At 49.7% G+C, this 16,169-nt stretch overlaps 1 protein-coding gene across 7 annotated transcripts in view; it reads right to left on the reverse strand.

Annotated features, from left to right (window-relative positions):
- The window catches only part of LOC133348389 (SH2B adapter protein 1-like), a 94,306-nt gene that overhangs the window by 67,145 nt on the left and 10,992 nt on the right, over positions 1–16,169 (reverse strand). Inside the window, exons 1-2 of one of the 7 annotated variants that reach the window (XM_061561165.1) lie at positions 6,444–6,513; positions 5,231–5,429 (exon numbers count right to left, since the gene is read on the reverse strand). The exons of 1 other annotated variant lie outside the window; for it this stretch is intronic. The gene's annotated coding sequence lies outside the window, so the exon portion shown is untranslated. 5 more of the 7 variants (XM_061561163.1, XM_061561169.1, XM_061561167.1 and 2 more) reach the window with 5 other exon arrangements.

Here is a 16,169-nt window from a genome sequence, read left to right on the forward strand (position 1 = left end):
AAACAGAAAAATCCACAAATACATGAAGGTGTTATTGGCCAATCATAGAGTGTTTGATTGGCGAGGGGGCAACGCTCTATCCCATACAGATGGAACGGGTGGAGTCCACATTTGCTCCACCGCCTTCTCCAGGCGAGACACGGTTATGGCTCCACAAACTCTCCCTGCTGCCTCCACAGTGCTGGGTTACAGGCAGCCACGTGCAGAATCGTAGCCGCCGCCGCCACCGCCACCCACGGCTCGTGCCATCATGCATCGAGAACTTACGCGTCAAATGTCATCATTACACGCCAATATATTTCACTAAACGTCACCGTCAGCCATGACCAACGCACCGCTGAATGCAGGCCTCCCCAAGCTCCCGTCATCTCTCGCGATCCTACGACTAAAAAATCCACCTCTGCTTTCCGCACACGAGCACGCACGAGCTCACCTCGTCACAACATGCGCACGACGTACGTGCGTGTGCGTTTAACTTCTTTCGCACCGTATGTAGCCAACCGCGCGAGTCGCCACGATGAATGAGAAAACGACTTTGATCACTTTTAAAATGAGACGGCCGGGTTATGAATTACATCTGCAAGTGGGCCGGTATAGCCAATTAGGGATATTAATCACACCCGCCCCTACACCGCACCCCTCCTTGAATGGCAGGGTTGGGTTGGGGGGGCAGAAGGCGGTGGGGGGGGGCAAGTCACTATGAACATTACGCTGGCCCACTCAATGCAATTACATGGAGCTTTAATCGTTATGAAATGCCATTAGGGCCGCTCTGCACCGTGTCCGAATGAACGCGTGGAAGAAGGTGTGAATGGTCCCCCCATGAATGGAACAATCAAGGACCGTGAGGCGCAAACTGGGAAGAGTGCGTCACTGATAACTGCAGCGATACAACTGCGCGTACTCTAGTGGAACGAGTGGACTGCTGCACTCAGCTACCCAGATACAACCACGTGGGCTCTGGTGGAACGAGTGGACTGCTCCACTCAGCTACCCCAATACAACCACGTGGGCTCTGGTGGAACGAGTGGACTTCTCCACCCGGCTACCACCCCCCCGGATGCTGCTGTGGAATGGCCTACAACAACATTACACGTAACAATTGTAGCCCCCTGCTGCTTGTTTTTTTCAAACACAATACAAAAGCAGAACAATGCTAAATTACCATTTGTGCCGTCGTTGCTGGCATTAACACTCAAACTATTAAACTGTTTTTTTATTTTACAAGGTAAAGCCCACTGAGCTATATAGTTCTTTTTAAGAAGCGACCTGGCCGCAAATGATAGCTCAACAAAGTGGCGTATCATGTGGAAATACTCTAAACGCATGTTTATAAATGTGGACGGACAAACCGGAAACCCCGGAGAAAAATCCACGCGACCACGGGGAGATCATGCAAACTCCAAATATACAGCAGCAGGCGTCAGGGTCGAGATCGAACCCGCGACCTACCAGGCGAGGTAGTTAACATCTCCTAGCCACCATGATGATGATGATGAGAGAGAGAGAGAGAGACATGCAAACTCCAAATATACAGCAGCAGGCGTCAGGGTCGGGATCGAACCCGCGACCTCCTGTACACCAGGCGAAGTAGTTGACATCTCGCCACCGTGGCGCCCACATAGGTATTAAACCTACAGTGATAAAACAAAACATCCACTTCCCCGGAAGGCTATACGGCTGACGTAATGTGTACAAAAATATACATCCTGTAAACGCTAGTATTTGTCTTAAGTGGAGGGACATATATGGGAAGGAGTCGTATTGTCTGTCGATTAATTGCTAAAAGTACCGTACTGTAGTTTATTTTCAGGACAAGACAAATAGACCTACAGCACAGCGGCGGCAGCAGCAGCAGCAGCCTGTTGGACAAAGTGTTCCACTGTACAGGAATGAAAAAATGGCTCATTAGAATTAGAATATTTATTAAGACCGGAGAAATCCGGTAAGCTATGAAGCTCTTTTTCACAGAGGTCCAGCAGGACACATCCTTTTCATTGGCACTGAGATTTGAGTTCTACAGAAAGCTGGAATTTAAACAAAGGATCCTGAGACCAGAGACGGAGTGGTGGTGGCCAACGGTGTAAATATATAGCATGGCCGCAAGAAGGCCCATTGACACCGTACGTAGCCAACCGTGCTAATGGGGGGTGCGGCGGAAGGACGACAAAAAATCGGTACAAAATAAATGAGTTTTAAATGTCGATTATTTAAAAGTGCATAGCTCTAGTGGCTTCCCGATATCGGAAGAGCTTTCCAGACAGCCGCGGAAGCGCATCTGAAAGCGCCGCGCGATGCGGTGACCGTCTTTAGACCGTGGGGAGATCATCGTGATTGGGCTTGGAGAGGCCTTGATCTAACAGTTGGATAGTCCCATGGGATGTTGCCTATCAACAACAAGGCAACTCCTATGACTAATTGGGAATGGGACGCAAGCGTAGGATTGATCACCCTGTCGCTGGCCGCCTTTGGGGAGGGTGTATAGTGTGAAAGGCCGAAACACCCTAGGACCCAAAGGTTCACTACTGACGATGCGCTCCCAAAATTTCACCAGGATCACTGTTCATAAACTCTTGGAAGTGCTTGCACAAAGGATAGTAACATCTCATCCGGTGTTCTTGGAATCTAAGTCCAGACAGCCGAGGAAGCGCATCTGAAAGCGCCGCGCGATGCGGTGACCGTCTTTAGACTGTGGGGAGATCATCGTGATTGGGGAGGCCTTGATCCAGCAGTGGCTAGATCACAGACTGGTAATGACATGCACACAACACGCTCATCAGTGGTGATCCCCCACCCCCGTTATTCTATTAAGTCAAGATCCATTGCCGCAATTCCATTCCAGGGATCGGTTCTTTGTTTGAAACGTTTACGGTGAATTGTATAGCGCCACGAGTGGCTCCACGTGTGGCAAAGATCCCCCATGTAGCCTCAACAAAATGTTAGGGAAAGTGTCCCAAGCGCCGATATTTACATACCGCGCCCGGTACTCATTTAAGGCTGAGTCGAGCTCGGGGAGGCACAGGACCGGTTCAAATACTCGTCAACGATGTTGGCCGTGAACGGGAATCGAACTCGGATAGCCCAGTTCGTAGGGGTAGTGCGCTAGCCACAGCGCCCTACGCAGGGAAAATACATGATTTCACTATTCCTCAGCCTTGTGAATCGAATTAATCGATGTCTTCGATGCATTGTTTCGTAAGTACAGCGTCATTGAAAAACAATCAAAACAATCATGTTATGAACATCAATACAAATGCCGGTCATTACTATCACGAACAGTCCAGAGGTTGCTATGTGGTTGTATGTTGAACTTCTTTCGCGTCGTACGTAGCCAACCGTGCAAATCGGAGGTGGTTAGTTGGCTAACAGCGGAGGTGGACAATTTAGCAAACTCCATTGTTGTGTTGTACTTTTCTATGCTCCCCATGTCTATCCATGGCTTCTCACCATCACCAACCCGCACTCATCAACGTTATAATGAAGTATGGTCAAACAATCTCCCCCCCACCACTCGTGGATTAACACGATTGTGTGATCATTTACCTCCAGCCCTTAAGCTTATCAATACAGTCCTTATACTCTTAGTTCTTTCGGTAAAGTCACGTGACTTTACCGAAAGAACTAAGAGTATGAATCCTTGCAGTCACGAAAGCTTCAAATCTAGAATACAGTCCTTGCTGTTAAAACAGTAGCAGTACGTGGTAGCCATAATAAAGGGGTTTGTTGGGTCAGATCACGTAAATATAAATGTGTCGTTGACCCACCACCGACACCCGACACGGCCAATTAGTAAGGTTTGTCACATAAACAAAAAGTGCCAGTTAGTTACTACTTCAGCACACCGGTGTGTTGGAGAGTAAACCCACGATGCGTGCAATGTGAGAACCGTCACGTTTCGCTGGCGAATACAACAACCGGCTTCATCGGTCGGTTTGCCAGAATTGTGAGGACGTCTTCCCGTTTTGGTCTCAAGTAAGCCGCCGTGTTAAACTAAAGTACGAGGTATCAATAAACCAGTTCTCGCTGCTGTCGTATACGAGTCAAAATAAATCAGAACTTAGTACGTTTTGGCAGTCGCGCTGTCATTCTTACGGCGCGAGACTACGACGAAGGAAGGCGCTGCTCCGTTATATGAACACAGTCTGCGGTAGTTTCGTGGGGACGATGTTGTTAGTACGCGTGATCCCAAAATGGGAGTAATTGTTGGGAATTCTATCCAATTTGGCCAATTGTTTGGTACGTGATGGTCTCACTCGTTCCCGAATGACGCCGTGGGGTCTTTGAACCGTCCACTTTGAAGCTGACGGCGATCGGCGTGTTCTTTTTTTTGCTACGGCTCGGACGCCCGTGACAATAACCAGGGCTGCCTACCAGATTCGAACCGCGAAACCTCTGCAACAAAGCGGCCCCGAACGCACCGCGTCACTGATGAGGCCACGCTCATCATGGGCGGAGTTTGGGAGGGGGGGGGGCACGGGGGTCCAACGCCCCCCCCCTCCAAACTGGACACCTTTATTAAATTATTTTCTGTAGTTTACAATTAGGATAATAAATCATGTATTTTATGCACTCGCGATTCCTAATGTAAGAGGCAAAGCGAGCCCCTGTCCCCCCCCACACGGCCCCCCATGACGCTCATGCCACAAAGAGCAAAGGATGGTAGCCTTGAGCGGAAAATCGACATTCTCATGACGGGACCCAGTCTATCCATGGGACGAGGCGTCGTGTTATATAATGATTTTTTTGGTTAGAAGATGCAATGCACGTGATGATGATGATGAAGAACGATGACGGATGATGATGATGATGATCACAGATGATAATGATGCAGACGCCCGTCACTCGACGATGGTAATGAGAACTGTCAACGTTGCTGACACATGACTCGGGTGATGGTGGCGATGATTACGATGATGACGATGGTGGTGGTGGCAATGATGATGATGGTTATGACGAAGGTATATAATATTGGATTACAAAATTAGAGTGATTACGATAGCTGTTGATGCTAATAGCGATGGCGATGATGCTGCTGCTGGTGATGATGATTGTGTTAACGATGGCGGTGATGGTGATGCTACGTATAACCGTGATTATGAAGACGACGTCGACGACGACGATCGATGACAAATTAATCTCACCCACGCGCATTTAATGACAGACGAGATCCTTACTTAAAAAGCCCCATCAGTGAACATCAATCAGCCCGTGCGAGCACTCACTCACTCACCCTTGCCAAGAGACGCGAGCCGGCTTCTCGTGGCCGGTGTTGGGGCGGATTAATCCTCTGCGAGCCGAGGCCTCTTTCCGATCTCCTCCGATCTCCCCGACTGCCATCACCACCACCACCACCGCCACCCTCCGTAGCACGAGCGGAGTTCGCGCGGATCAGCCGCAACCGAGCATCCGCAGCGGCTGCGCCGGTGTGCCTTTAAGAATGACCATTTGCGATGACTATTCACGTCTTACAATGGCAAACGGTGACTGTGTGTGTGTATATATACAATGCATACATTATAATAATTACACAATCTCTTTACACTATAGACTGTATACGTGGCAATATACACTAAACCACACCGCTGCCGTTTTATATACCGAGTGTGTACTGTATAAAATATTGGATTACAAAATTAGATAAAAATTTTCCGCTTGTATATGTATGTATAACCTTCCTTGTGTGTGTTATGTGTGTGTATATAAATGTGCACTCGCAGTTTAACGCAGACATCGGTAACGCGTGTGTGTCTCTCTCTCTCTCTGCGAATCGAGCTGTCATTAACAAAGCGGCTACGTGCGACATTTAACAACACTCGAGAAAACAACACACACACAACAACACAACAACAGGCACAACAACAACACACCACACAACAACCACCATAGTGGCGATGCCTAGGGGAAGAGCGGAAAATCCATCCCTTCGCTGCGCCCAGAGAGAGAGAATCAGCGAACACTCACGCCGCTTGCTGCTGCTGCTGATGTTGGTGGTGGCGGTGATGGTGCTGATGATGCTGCTGCTGATGATGTTGATGCTGATGCTGTTGGTGGTGATGATGGTGCTGATGATGCTGCTGCTGATGATGTTGATGCTGATGCTGTTGGTGGTGATGCTGCTGATGGTGATGTTGGTGCTGATGATGTTGGTGGTGGCGGTGATGCTGCTGATGGTGATGTTGGTGGTGGTGATGATGCTGATGATGTTGGTGGCGGTGATGGTGATGATGTTGATGCTGATGATGTTGGTGGTGATGGTGATGATGTTGATGGTACCGATGATGCTGTTGCTGATGATGTTGGTGGTGATGGTGATAGCGGTGGTGGCGGTGATGCTGATGATGAAGGCTTCCGTTTGTGAGCTTGTACCTCGGTTTGAACCGCGCTTGCAGCTATCTCATTATTCCGACCACCATCATCACCATCACCACCATCACCACCCTCACCTCCTCCTCCTCCACCACCTCCGCGCGGTAGCGACGCGAGCGAGCGACTGAGTGAGCCACAGAGCCCGAGAGGGAGGGGATGCGAGCGAATGGCCGGGTGCCTTTTATTTATTTTGTTATTTAACTGGAAGCAATTATTTGGTTATTTAACTCGGAGCATTTTTTTTCACCCCCCCCCCTCCCACACCCCCCATTCCTACCCCCACACCCCCCTCCCTTACCCCCCACCCTTACACCCCCCCTCCCTTTACCCCCCACCCCTTACATCCCCCACGTCCCACCCCCCCCCACGCCTACACCCCACGCCCTACCCCCATACCCCTTACACACCCCCCCACCCTTACCCCCCTCCACCCCTTACAGCCCCCACGCACCCCCCACGCCCTACACCCCACGCCCCCCCACCCCTTACACCCCCCCACCCCTTACACCCCCCCACCCCTTACCCCCCTCCACCCCTTACCCCCCTCCACCCCTTACACCCCCACCCCTTACCCCCCTCCACCGCTTACACCCCCACCCCTTACAGCCCCCACCCCTTACCCCCCTCCACCCCTTACAGCCCCCCACCCTTACCCCTCCCCACCCCTTACACCCCCCACCCCTTACACCCCCCTCCACCCCTTATAGCCCCCCCCCATCCCTTACACCCCCCCACCCCTTACCCCCCCCCACCCTTACCCCCCACCCCTTACACCCCCACCCCTTACACCCCCCCACCCCTTACACCCCCCACCCCTTACAGCCCCCTCCACCCCTTATACCCCCCCACCCCTTACACCCCCCACGCCCTACCCACCACCCCCCCCCTCCTCTTTTCCCCAAAGCGAACCCGCTGCGAGGCTGAAGGTGTTTGTTGCTGCTGTTGTTGTTTGCTGCTGTTGTTGTTGTTTGGCTGTTGTTGTTTGCTGTTGTTGTTGTTTGGCTGTTTGCTTCGCGGGGGTGGGTGGGTGGGTTTGTTTATTTGTGTACTCTCGCGGTTTTGGTGTGTGTTATGTGTTTGTGTGTACATGTTGTGTGTGTTTGTGTGTACCTTGTGTGTGTGTTTGTGTGTACCTTGTGTGTGTGTTTGTGTGTACCTGTTGTGTGTGTGTTTGTGTGTACGTGTGTGTGTTGTGTACGTCTGTGTTATATACGTCTGTGTTTGTTGTGTTTGTTGTGTGTTTGTGTGTTGAGAGGAAGATGTTTAGTCAGAGAGTGTGTGGGGAGTAACAGATGGAGAGCGGTGCTCGCTAGCAGCACTTGCCCCAAGCAGTCAGTTAAGGCTATACGGGAGATCTTTGCCTTTGTACCCGGTGTGGTGTGTAGCAAACATCGCCACTAGGGGAGACAAAGGCGGCCGGGCGTGGTGCTGGCCACCCACCCCCTCGTGTGCCACAGTGCCGGCCTTCATAGGTGCAGCGACTCGCTACTCAGCACTTGCCCCAACAGTCTGTTAAGGCTACACGGCGGGGAGTTCTTTGTCTCTGTATGGTATTTGTGTGAGTATTTGTGTAAGGGGCCGTCCATAAATGACGTCACGCGATTTTGGACGATTTTTGTACCCCCTCCCCTCGTCACACGGCGTCACAAAAAGTCAGACCCCCCCCCCTCAAATATGACGTCACAAAGCTCTGCCCCCCCCCCCAAAACCACATTCCATTTTGAAAATAAAACATGCTTCAAATCGCTTTAAACTATTGTCATTGTAGTGCGTATTTAATGTGGCGCTGCACTCTGATGTTGTAGGAGTGTTGTTATAACAATTACTGTTGTTATAACAATTCTATATTTATTTTAAGTTTCGCATTTTGATGTGACGTCACATTTCTCACCCCCCCCCCCCCCAGGTGCGTGACGTCATTTATGGACGGCCCCTAAGAGTGAGTCTGTGTATCTATGCGCGCGTGTATATCTTTGAGTGGCCTCAAAGTGCACCTAGCCTGGCACAAGCGCCCCGGTGACGGCACCACCACTTAGTAGCGAATGGCCGTTGTTTCACATGTATCTGTGTGTGCGTGTCTTTGTGCGCTCATGTGTATTGTTGCTAATTATCGGCCATACTTCACCTCGCCGGGTCAGTGCGGTTAAGAGAAGGTGAAGCGTTAAGTGCAGGAGCATAGAAGCGCAGTCCAACAATGGCCATCTCATTAAATTCCCAGAGAAGATCCATCCAACAACGTCAACATCATCATCTCCTGACACCCAAATCTCTGTCCCTCTTCGGTGAAAGCGTCAAAATCATTTGCTGCATTTTGGCATTGGCGGCGTTGCCATTCATGTCAGCACACAGGGACCTGCTGAAGACACTGCTGCTGCTGCTGTGTTTCACACAGACACAGCCTGCAAGTGGTTCCATAGTAGGGGAGGGGGGGGGCAATGCTGCAAGAGTGTATCCCCCCCCCATCCCAAACGAAGTCATTTGGAGTGCAATTTTTCAGATCTGTCAAAGGGTTGGTACGCAAATGGGCCGGCCTCCTGGTTTCGATTGATGTCGCGGGATCTCTCACGTCATGTTGTATATTCGGGTTGAAGTAGTATTAATCGGGGCGGCCTGTCGGATTCGAACCACGCGAAGAACCGCTGGGCCGTGAAATATGATCAAACAACCCCAACACGACCTATGTATATGTGTGTATGTACTGTACGTTGAATTTCTTTCGCACCGTACGTAGCACAGCGTGATAATCGGAGGTGCGGGGAAGGACCTCTGCTTTTGGTTACCTTTTTTTTGGCTTTAAACATACACGCCTATCTGAACCTCACGAGTACCTCAACATAACTCGACACATTAGTCAACATCACTGTGGCCTTACGACGAAAAAAGTACATAGATATAACAGGCGACGTTTCAGTCAATGGCCCTCATCACCCGTGTCAATGGTTGGCATGGGAATGTAATGGGTCAACCCCCACCCTCCTAGCCAATCCCCCACCCTCTCTACAGCCCCCCCCCTCCTCTTCCGGACCCTGGCGCAGTTGCACCGCCTGCACACTCGATAGCCACGCCGCTGCCCAGTGCATTGATTTTGTCTGCCTTATCGATTTGTGTTGGCATGTGTGGTCTAACCCATCAGTCCGTGCTATCGTCGCTTGTTATTCTGCTATGGCTATGACCGGGCCATTGTTCTCCTTATCGTGTGCCTGATGCGGTGTGTAAACATCGCTACTAGGGAGACAAAGGCGGCCTGGCGCGGTGCTGGCCACCCACTCCTTCGTGCGTGATGTGCCGGCATTCATAGGTGCTACTCGCTAACAGCACTTGCTCCTACAATCTGTTAAGGCTATATGGGGGGATCTCGTCTTATCTTGTGTTTAACTGTTGGCTGTACCCCCACAATCCTTCCGTGTTGTGTCTGCAGGATGCGGCCGTGCAGGCAGAGTCATCGATAGGGCGGCACCAAAGCAAAACTAAACGAAACTTTAATTAGTAATTTTTTCCAGGTAAGGTCCACGAAGCTATACAGCTCTTTTTTTCAGAAGCGACCTGGCCACAAATGATATCAGCTCAACGAAGTGGCTTATCACGTGGAAACTTACAGCAGCGGCCAAATACTCTAATAATAACAACAAGAATATAAACAACTACTGCAGCAATAGGATAAGGGTTGTGGATAATAAGGATTATAATAAAAAATAATACAGTCACGGCCAACCCATTTCTTAATCAGTGATGGATGGATGCCTCTCCACACCGTGTCAGTCATGGGGGGGGGGGAGGGTTTTTTTGACCATACTTCACCACGCTGGTCAGTGCGGGTTGGTGAAAGGGGCAGGACCGCTGCTGAGATATAATTCCCTTACTGATGTTAGCCGTGGCCAGAACATCGAACCGGGGTCGTCGCCGGCTTTCGTGACGCAGTGCGCTATCCACTGCGCCGCCGCTCCACCACCTAGCGAGTATTAGCAACGATAAAAGAGTCTCCTTCCTTCACGTCGTGCGGGTCAAGGGGGGTTGATCTGCCACGCCGCTGGTGTGGTATCTTTAATTATATGGCTCGGGTGGAGCAGAGGCAAAGCGACTATTTTTTGAGACGCTTTGCCCAATTTTATCGACGACTGCCGTGCCAGGAGATGGAATCGTTACTCTGTTTTTATTTCACCAGGTAAGGCCCACTGAGCTACGTAGCTCTTTTTTTAAGAAGCGACACCTGGCCAACAAATGATAGCTCAACCACGTGGCTTATCTTCTTGGTTCTTTCGGTAAAGTCACGTAGAAGGGAAATAATAAAATAATAAAAATTAAACATAGTAAAATAATTCTCACGACGTTTCGGCCACAACGCAAGCAGCCGTCTTCAGGTGAAGAACAGGTCTGTCGGGGAGACCATTCAGACTCTGTCTCCCCGACAGACCTGTTCTTCACCTGAAGACGGCTGCTTGCGTTGTGGCCTAAACGTCGTGAGAATTATTTTATTATGTTTTATTATTTTATTATTTCCCTTCTACGTGACTTTACCGAAAGAACCAAGAAGATGAATCCCTGCAGTCACGAAAGCTTTAAATCGAAAGTGGCTTATCGTCACGTGGAAATTTATAGCGGCCAAATACTCCAAACGCACGTTTCTTCGTGTGGAGGGAAAAAAATGGAGGACCCGGAGATAAATCCACGCGACCGCAGGGAGAACATTCAAACTCCAAATATATTTATGCGTAACGGTCGGGATCAAATAACCTCTTGTATACCAGACGAGGTAGTTAACATCTCGCCACCGTGACACCCGTTTTCACCGACCCCTGGATTGCAAGTCCAGCGTGGTAACCAAGCTCCCTACATTTGTCATTTAAAATGGTTAAATATTGGTAAAGCTTACCGCTAAACATTTCTACGCGTGCGGCAAACGCTTAACTTTTAGTTGAAAGGATTAAAAAAAACGTTACAACCGTGGTTAAATAGAGGATATCGTAAACGTCTACTGAGTGATGGCTTTAGGCAGAATCCAACTGTTATCAGGCCATTGTGATGGCCTATTAACCCAGGATCTGAAATCCGCTTCACACCCTGTCACGCTACAGGTGTACGCCAGACTTTTATCTCATACACGATTGCATACCCACAGCCTTAGCCCCCCCCGCCCCACTCCCATTTCTTAAAACTGTCATTATAAAAAATCATAAACCGGGTAGTGACGAATTATGCAAATATCATGGTGATATACGTCGTGTTATTTATTACATTTAAATTTCAGCAATTCCTCGACTTACTGCCTCTAAAATTACAAGAATTTCTACCCACAAAAAAACTGGTGGCGAGCTATTGCGGCTAGACCCGTGTGGGTGTGTGGGTGCGTGTGTGTGTGTGGGTGTATGCGTTTTCGTCCCATGGGGAGCCGGTAGCGTAGTGGTTAGCGCGCTGCGTTAACAACCCGGCGACCTGAGTTTGATTTCTGCTTACGCCCAACACCAGTGACGATTATCTGAATCATGTCCTGGGGCTCCCCCAAGGTCGACTCAGCCTCAAGTGACTACCTGGTGCGGTGTGTAAACATCACCACTGGGGAGACGAAGTGGCCGGGCGTGGCGCTGGTCACCCACCCCCTCGTGTGCCGTGCCGGCCTTCATAATTGCTCGCTAACAGCATTTTGCCCAGCAGTCTGTTAAGGCTACATGGGGGATCTTTGCTTTTGTTCATGTTCCAGTGTAACGGAGGAGTGGACTGGGCCCTCCTCAGCCATACATACGCAGGGTGTAGGGCAAAAAGCCAGGAACCATGGCAAAATCAGGACCTCGCTGTGTACATTACGACTGTTGTTTATTACAAAAGCACGGGCTGAGTGTGCCTAGATTAACGTGGACACAGCTCCCCGATGCGGCGTTCGTGTCGTGCCACGTACCACGTTGTGTCCGCTACGTTGTCCGTCTGTTGTTTGTCCACGTGCAAAGGGAGCTTCCTGAAGGGGCGTCGTGCGGAAGCTCACGGCATGGAGCGAAACGACGGACAAACAATGCTGGGATAACCCGAAAACCTCATCGGAGAGCCGTACAACAGCAGCAGCAGCAGTAGGAGCACGATGATGGAACACCTCTGCGGTTGTGCCGGTGTTGGACACGTAGAGGAACGTTGAAGAGCGTCCTGCGTGTGAAACGGATTTGAGGTGCGCGTCCCACGCAAAACGGCGCCCACGGTTCAAACATCTGCTATACTTTCACTGTCCAGACGTACGGTTTGTGACTTTTGCTCAACCATGTATAACTGCGCACACACACGCGCACACACACAAACAAACAGGCAACCACCACAAGAAAGTCAAAATAAATATGTGCAGGAGGTCCCGAGAGGACACGCATCTAGACCGACCCTGGCCTCACCCCTTTTGGCACATGCAAGGGGGGGGGGGGAACTGGAACCATCATCACCCCCCCCCCACTCTTTCTTGGACAGCCTCCAGAACGGGCAATTGCTACATACACATACACACAAAGATCCCCCGTGTATCCTGAGCCGACTTGTCGTGGCAAGTGCTGCTAGCGAGCGCCTTATATTAAGGCCGGCACGGCACATGTCGGAGGGGGATGGGTGGCCAGCACCAAACGCGTCCCCGCCACCTTTGTATCCACCAGTGGTCATATTTACACATTGCACCAGGTTACTCATTCAAGGCTGAGTCGACCTACGAGAAGCAGAGGACCCGGTTCAGATAACCATCACCGACATTGGCCGTGAGCTGGGAATCGAACGTGGGTCGCCGGGTTCGTAGCGCAGCGCGATAACACACTACACGGACGTCTAGCTTTAACAGGCTTTTCGGACAAGTGCTGTTGGCGAGCATCTATGAAGGCCACACACAATCACGCACACACACCACACATGCACACGCAAGCACACACAAGAGGTGGGGAAGTTTTGGACAAGGTGCTAAATTAGGCACAATGGAAAAATAAAGAAACATGCACCACTGCCATTACCGCAGCAGCATCACCAAATAATTTGTTCAATAACTGCACAGTGGTAAACCCATCCTCCCCGTGACTTTAAATGCTTTTAACAATTTTATATTTACCAGGTAAGCCCCACTGAGGTGCACAGCTCTTTTTCAGAAGCGACCTGGCCACAAACGATAGCTCAACGAAGTGGCCGATGACGTGGAAATATATAGCGGCCAAATACTCTAAACGCACGTTTATAAATCCGGAGGGAAAAACCGGAGGACCCGGAGAAAAATCCACGTGACCACGGGTAGAGAGAGAGCTACGTAAACTCCAAACATACAGGCGTCAGGGTCGGGATCAAGCCGACGACCTCCTGTATACCAAGCAAGGTAATTAACATCTCACTACCGTGGCGCCCTTTTTTATTCCCGATAAGTTGTCCGGCAGCCTGATTGCTCACCACCTCGGCCAGGGGTCAGCAACCAAAATAAGAACACGTGAAAGACGGCGGTCCTTTATAACCAACGTCACGGAGCAGCCCTTAAAGAGCCGCATGAGCCACAAGTTTGCCGATCCCTGGCCTAAGCGCTCGACGAAAAATTTGCCATGGGGATTTTGTTGTTGTTGTTGTTGTTGACTGCTCGTGCACACCGACACAAGCCGGCGTTTCACAAGCGGCAACTCACGTCCCACGCAAATGTCGTTGATAATTATGGGAATACGGAACGGAACGTGGCCGAAAATAAAATTGCAGAGTACGAGATGAGCCTAAAACAATATCCGTTCTTGATTTGAAACCACGTGCGTTAGACGCCCACTGTAATGTCACATGGACCTTTCAGATTTTTCTTTCCGTCAATGTAAACTTGTAAATAAATAATCACTGCCTCTTGGTGGTTTATTTCTACTTCTAGCACCATTTACATACAATTAATAATGCATTACGTATAATGAAAACGTAATTTTACATGTAATCAATTTTGTTTCCCGGAATGGGTGACTTTATGACGGGGAGTACTCAGTACCCTTGCTTATATCCGCAAGAGCTCTGCCCTTTTGGGCTCACCGTCATCTGTTTTCATCACGATTACCGAGCAGAGGCCCAAAGGCCGATGGTGTCCACAAACGGCCAGCAAACAACCAATGCCATTTCACGCGCGGGGGAGGGGGGGGGTGCAAATATTACGATTCGTAAACGATGATTTTGTTAGGCAGGCTAGGTGGTCACGGAACGATAGGGCCAAATGTCTGCAGCGAGACCGTCAAAGCCAAACAATCCATAATAGAGGGGTTTTTTTGGGGGAGTTAGATCGTGTAAATATAAATGTGTCGTTGAACTCACCACCACCCGACAGCCAATTACTGTAGTAGGGTTTGTCACGTAAACAAGACATCACACCGGTGCGTTGGAGAGTGAACCCACAACATTTACAACAACATTGTCACCATGCCCCATTAACAATTCTCCCCGCTGGTGATCATATTGTCGTGTGATTTGGCGTCGGCAGTTTAACGCGATAATTATCGCTTTAAACAATACTCGATTATAATCGATTATAATCTATTATTGCCTTTTGTTGTCTCGTTTTGGAACCGTCGCCTTTGTACTCGATCTGGCTTCATTCTTCCTCTAGTTCCATCGGCGCGAAATGCATCGTTTGCATATTCTCGCACGTACGTACAATTTGACCGACGATTCACCATCATCAGAGACGCAGTCAGCGTCAAAAGCGGTCCAGAGTTTGCTTGTCTTGAACCAATTCTGCTGACATGATGCACTCCCGGAAAGCAGTGAGGCTCTTATTTTGCAATGTCAACAGACGGATATTGTCAATGAAGGAAATGCATTGTCCGCTTATTCATAACTTCATGTCAAGGGATGATTCTATAAATCGCTAGATACCACGGGTCAGCCACCCATCTCTGACCCTATCGCCTCCACCACCACAGCCTCAACAGACTGTAGGGGCAAGTGCTGTTAGCAAGCACATTTGAAGGCCGGAACGGCACACGAGGGGTGGTGGGTGGCCAGCAAGCACGCCCGGCCGCCTTTGTCTCCCCAGTGGTGATGTTTACACATCGGACCAGGTACTCATTTGAGGCTGAGTCGTCACATCACACAACCATGACATCGCACGCACACACAAATTATTACAACCACCGACATTCACTGTTCAGTGGCGGCGACGTCATAATGGTGCCCGTGCCAGGCTAGGTGCACTTCAAGGCAACATCGCAAACACACGTGTAGCACATGCAGCCAATTAGAAATTACACACTAAGGGGCCGTCCATAAATGACGTCACGCGATTTTGGACGATTTTTGACCCCCCCCCCCCCTCATCACACGGCGTCACAAAAAGTCATGATGTCACAAAGCTCTGCCCCCCCCCCAAAACCACATTTCCATTTTGAAAATAAAACATGCTTCAAATCGCTTTAAACTATTATCATTGTAGGGTGTATTTAATGTGGCGCTGCACTCTGATGTTGTAGGAGTGTTGTTAAAACAATTAGGATTGTTATAACAATTCTATATTTATTTAAAGTTGCGCATTTTGATGTGACCTCACATTTCTCAAACCCCCCCCCCCTCGTCACACATCGTCACAAATGTCTGACCCCCCCCCCCCTAGGTGCGTGACGTCATTTATGGACGGCCCCTTACACGGGAAGGAAATTTAATTATTAGTCGTTCGTATATACTGTCCTGTATGCCGTTTAAGTTGGACGATTACATGTTAATGCTTGAGACAATAATTTATGACCTGTGACATTCATTGTATTAAAAGTTTATATATATACGTGTGGGGGCACCTCATAATAATAGCAAATAGTTGCGTTAACCGACTCGCCCATGACACAAACACATTCCTG

Source organism: Lethenteron reissneri, chromosome 27 (genome assembly GCF_015708825.2).
Source record: "Lethenteron reissneri isolate LAM-NWPU_2019-01 chromosome 27, ASM1570882v1, whole genome shotgun sequence".
Classification (NCBI taxonomy): Eukaryota; Metazoa; Chordata; class Hyperoartia; order Petromyzontiformes; family Petromyzontidae; genus Lethenteron; species Lethenteron reissneri.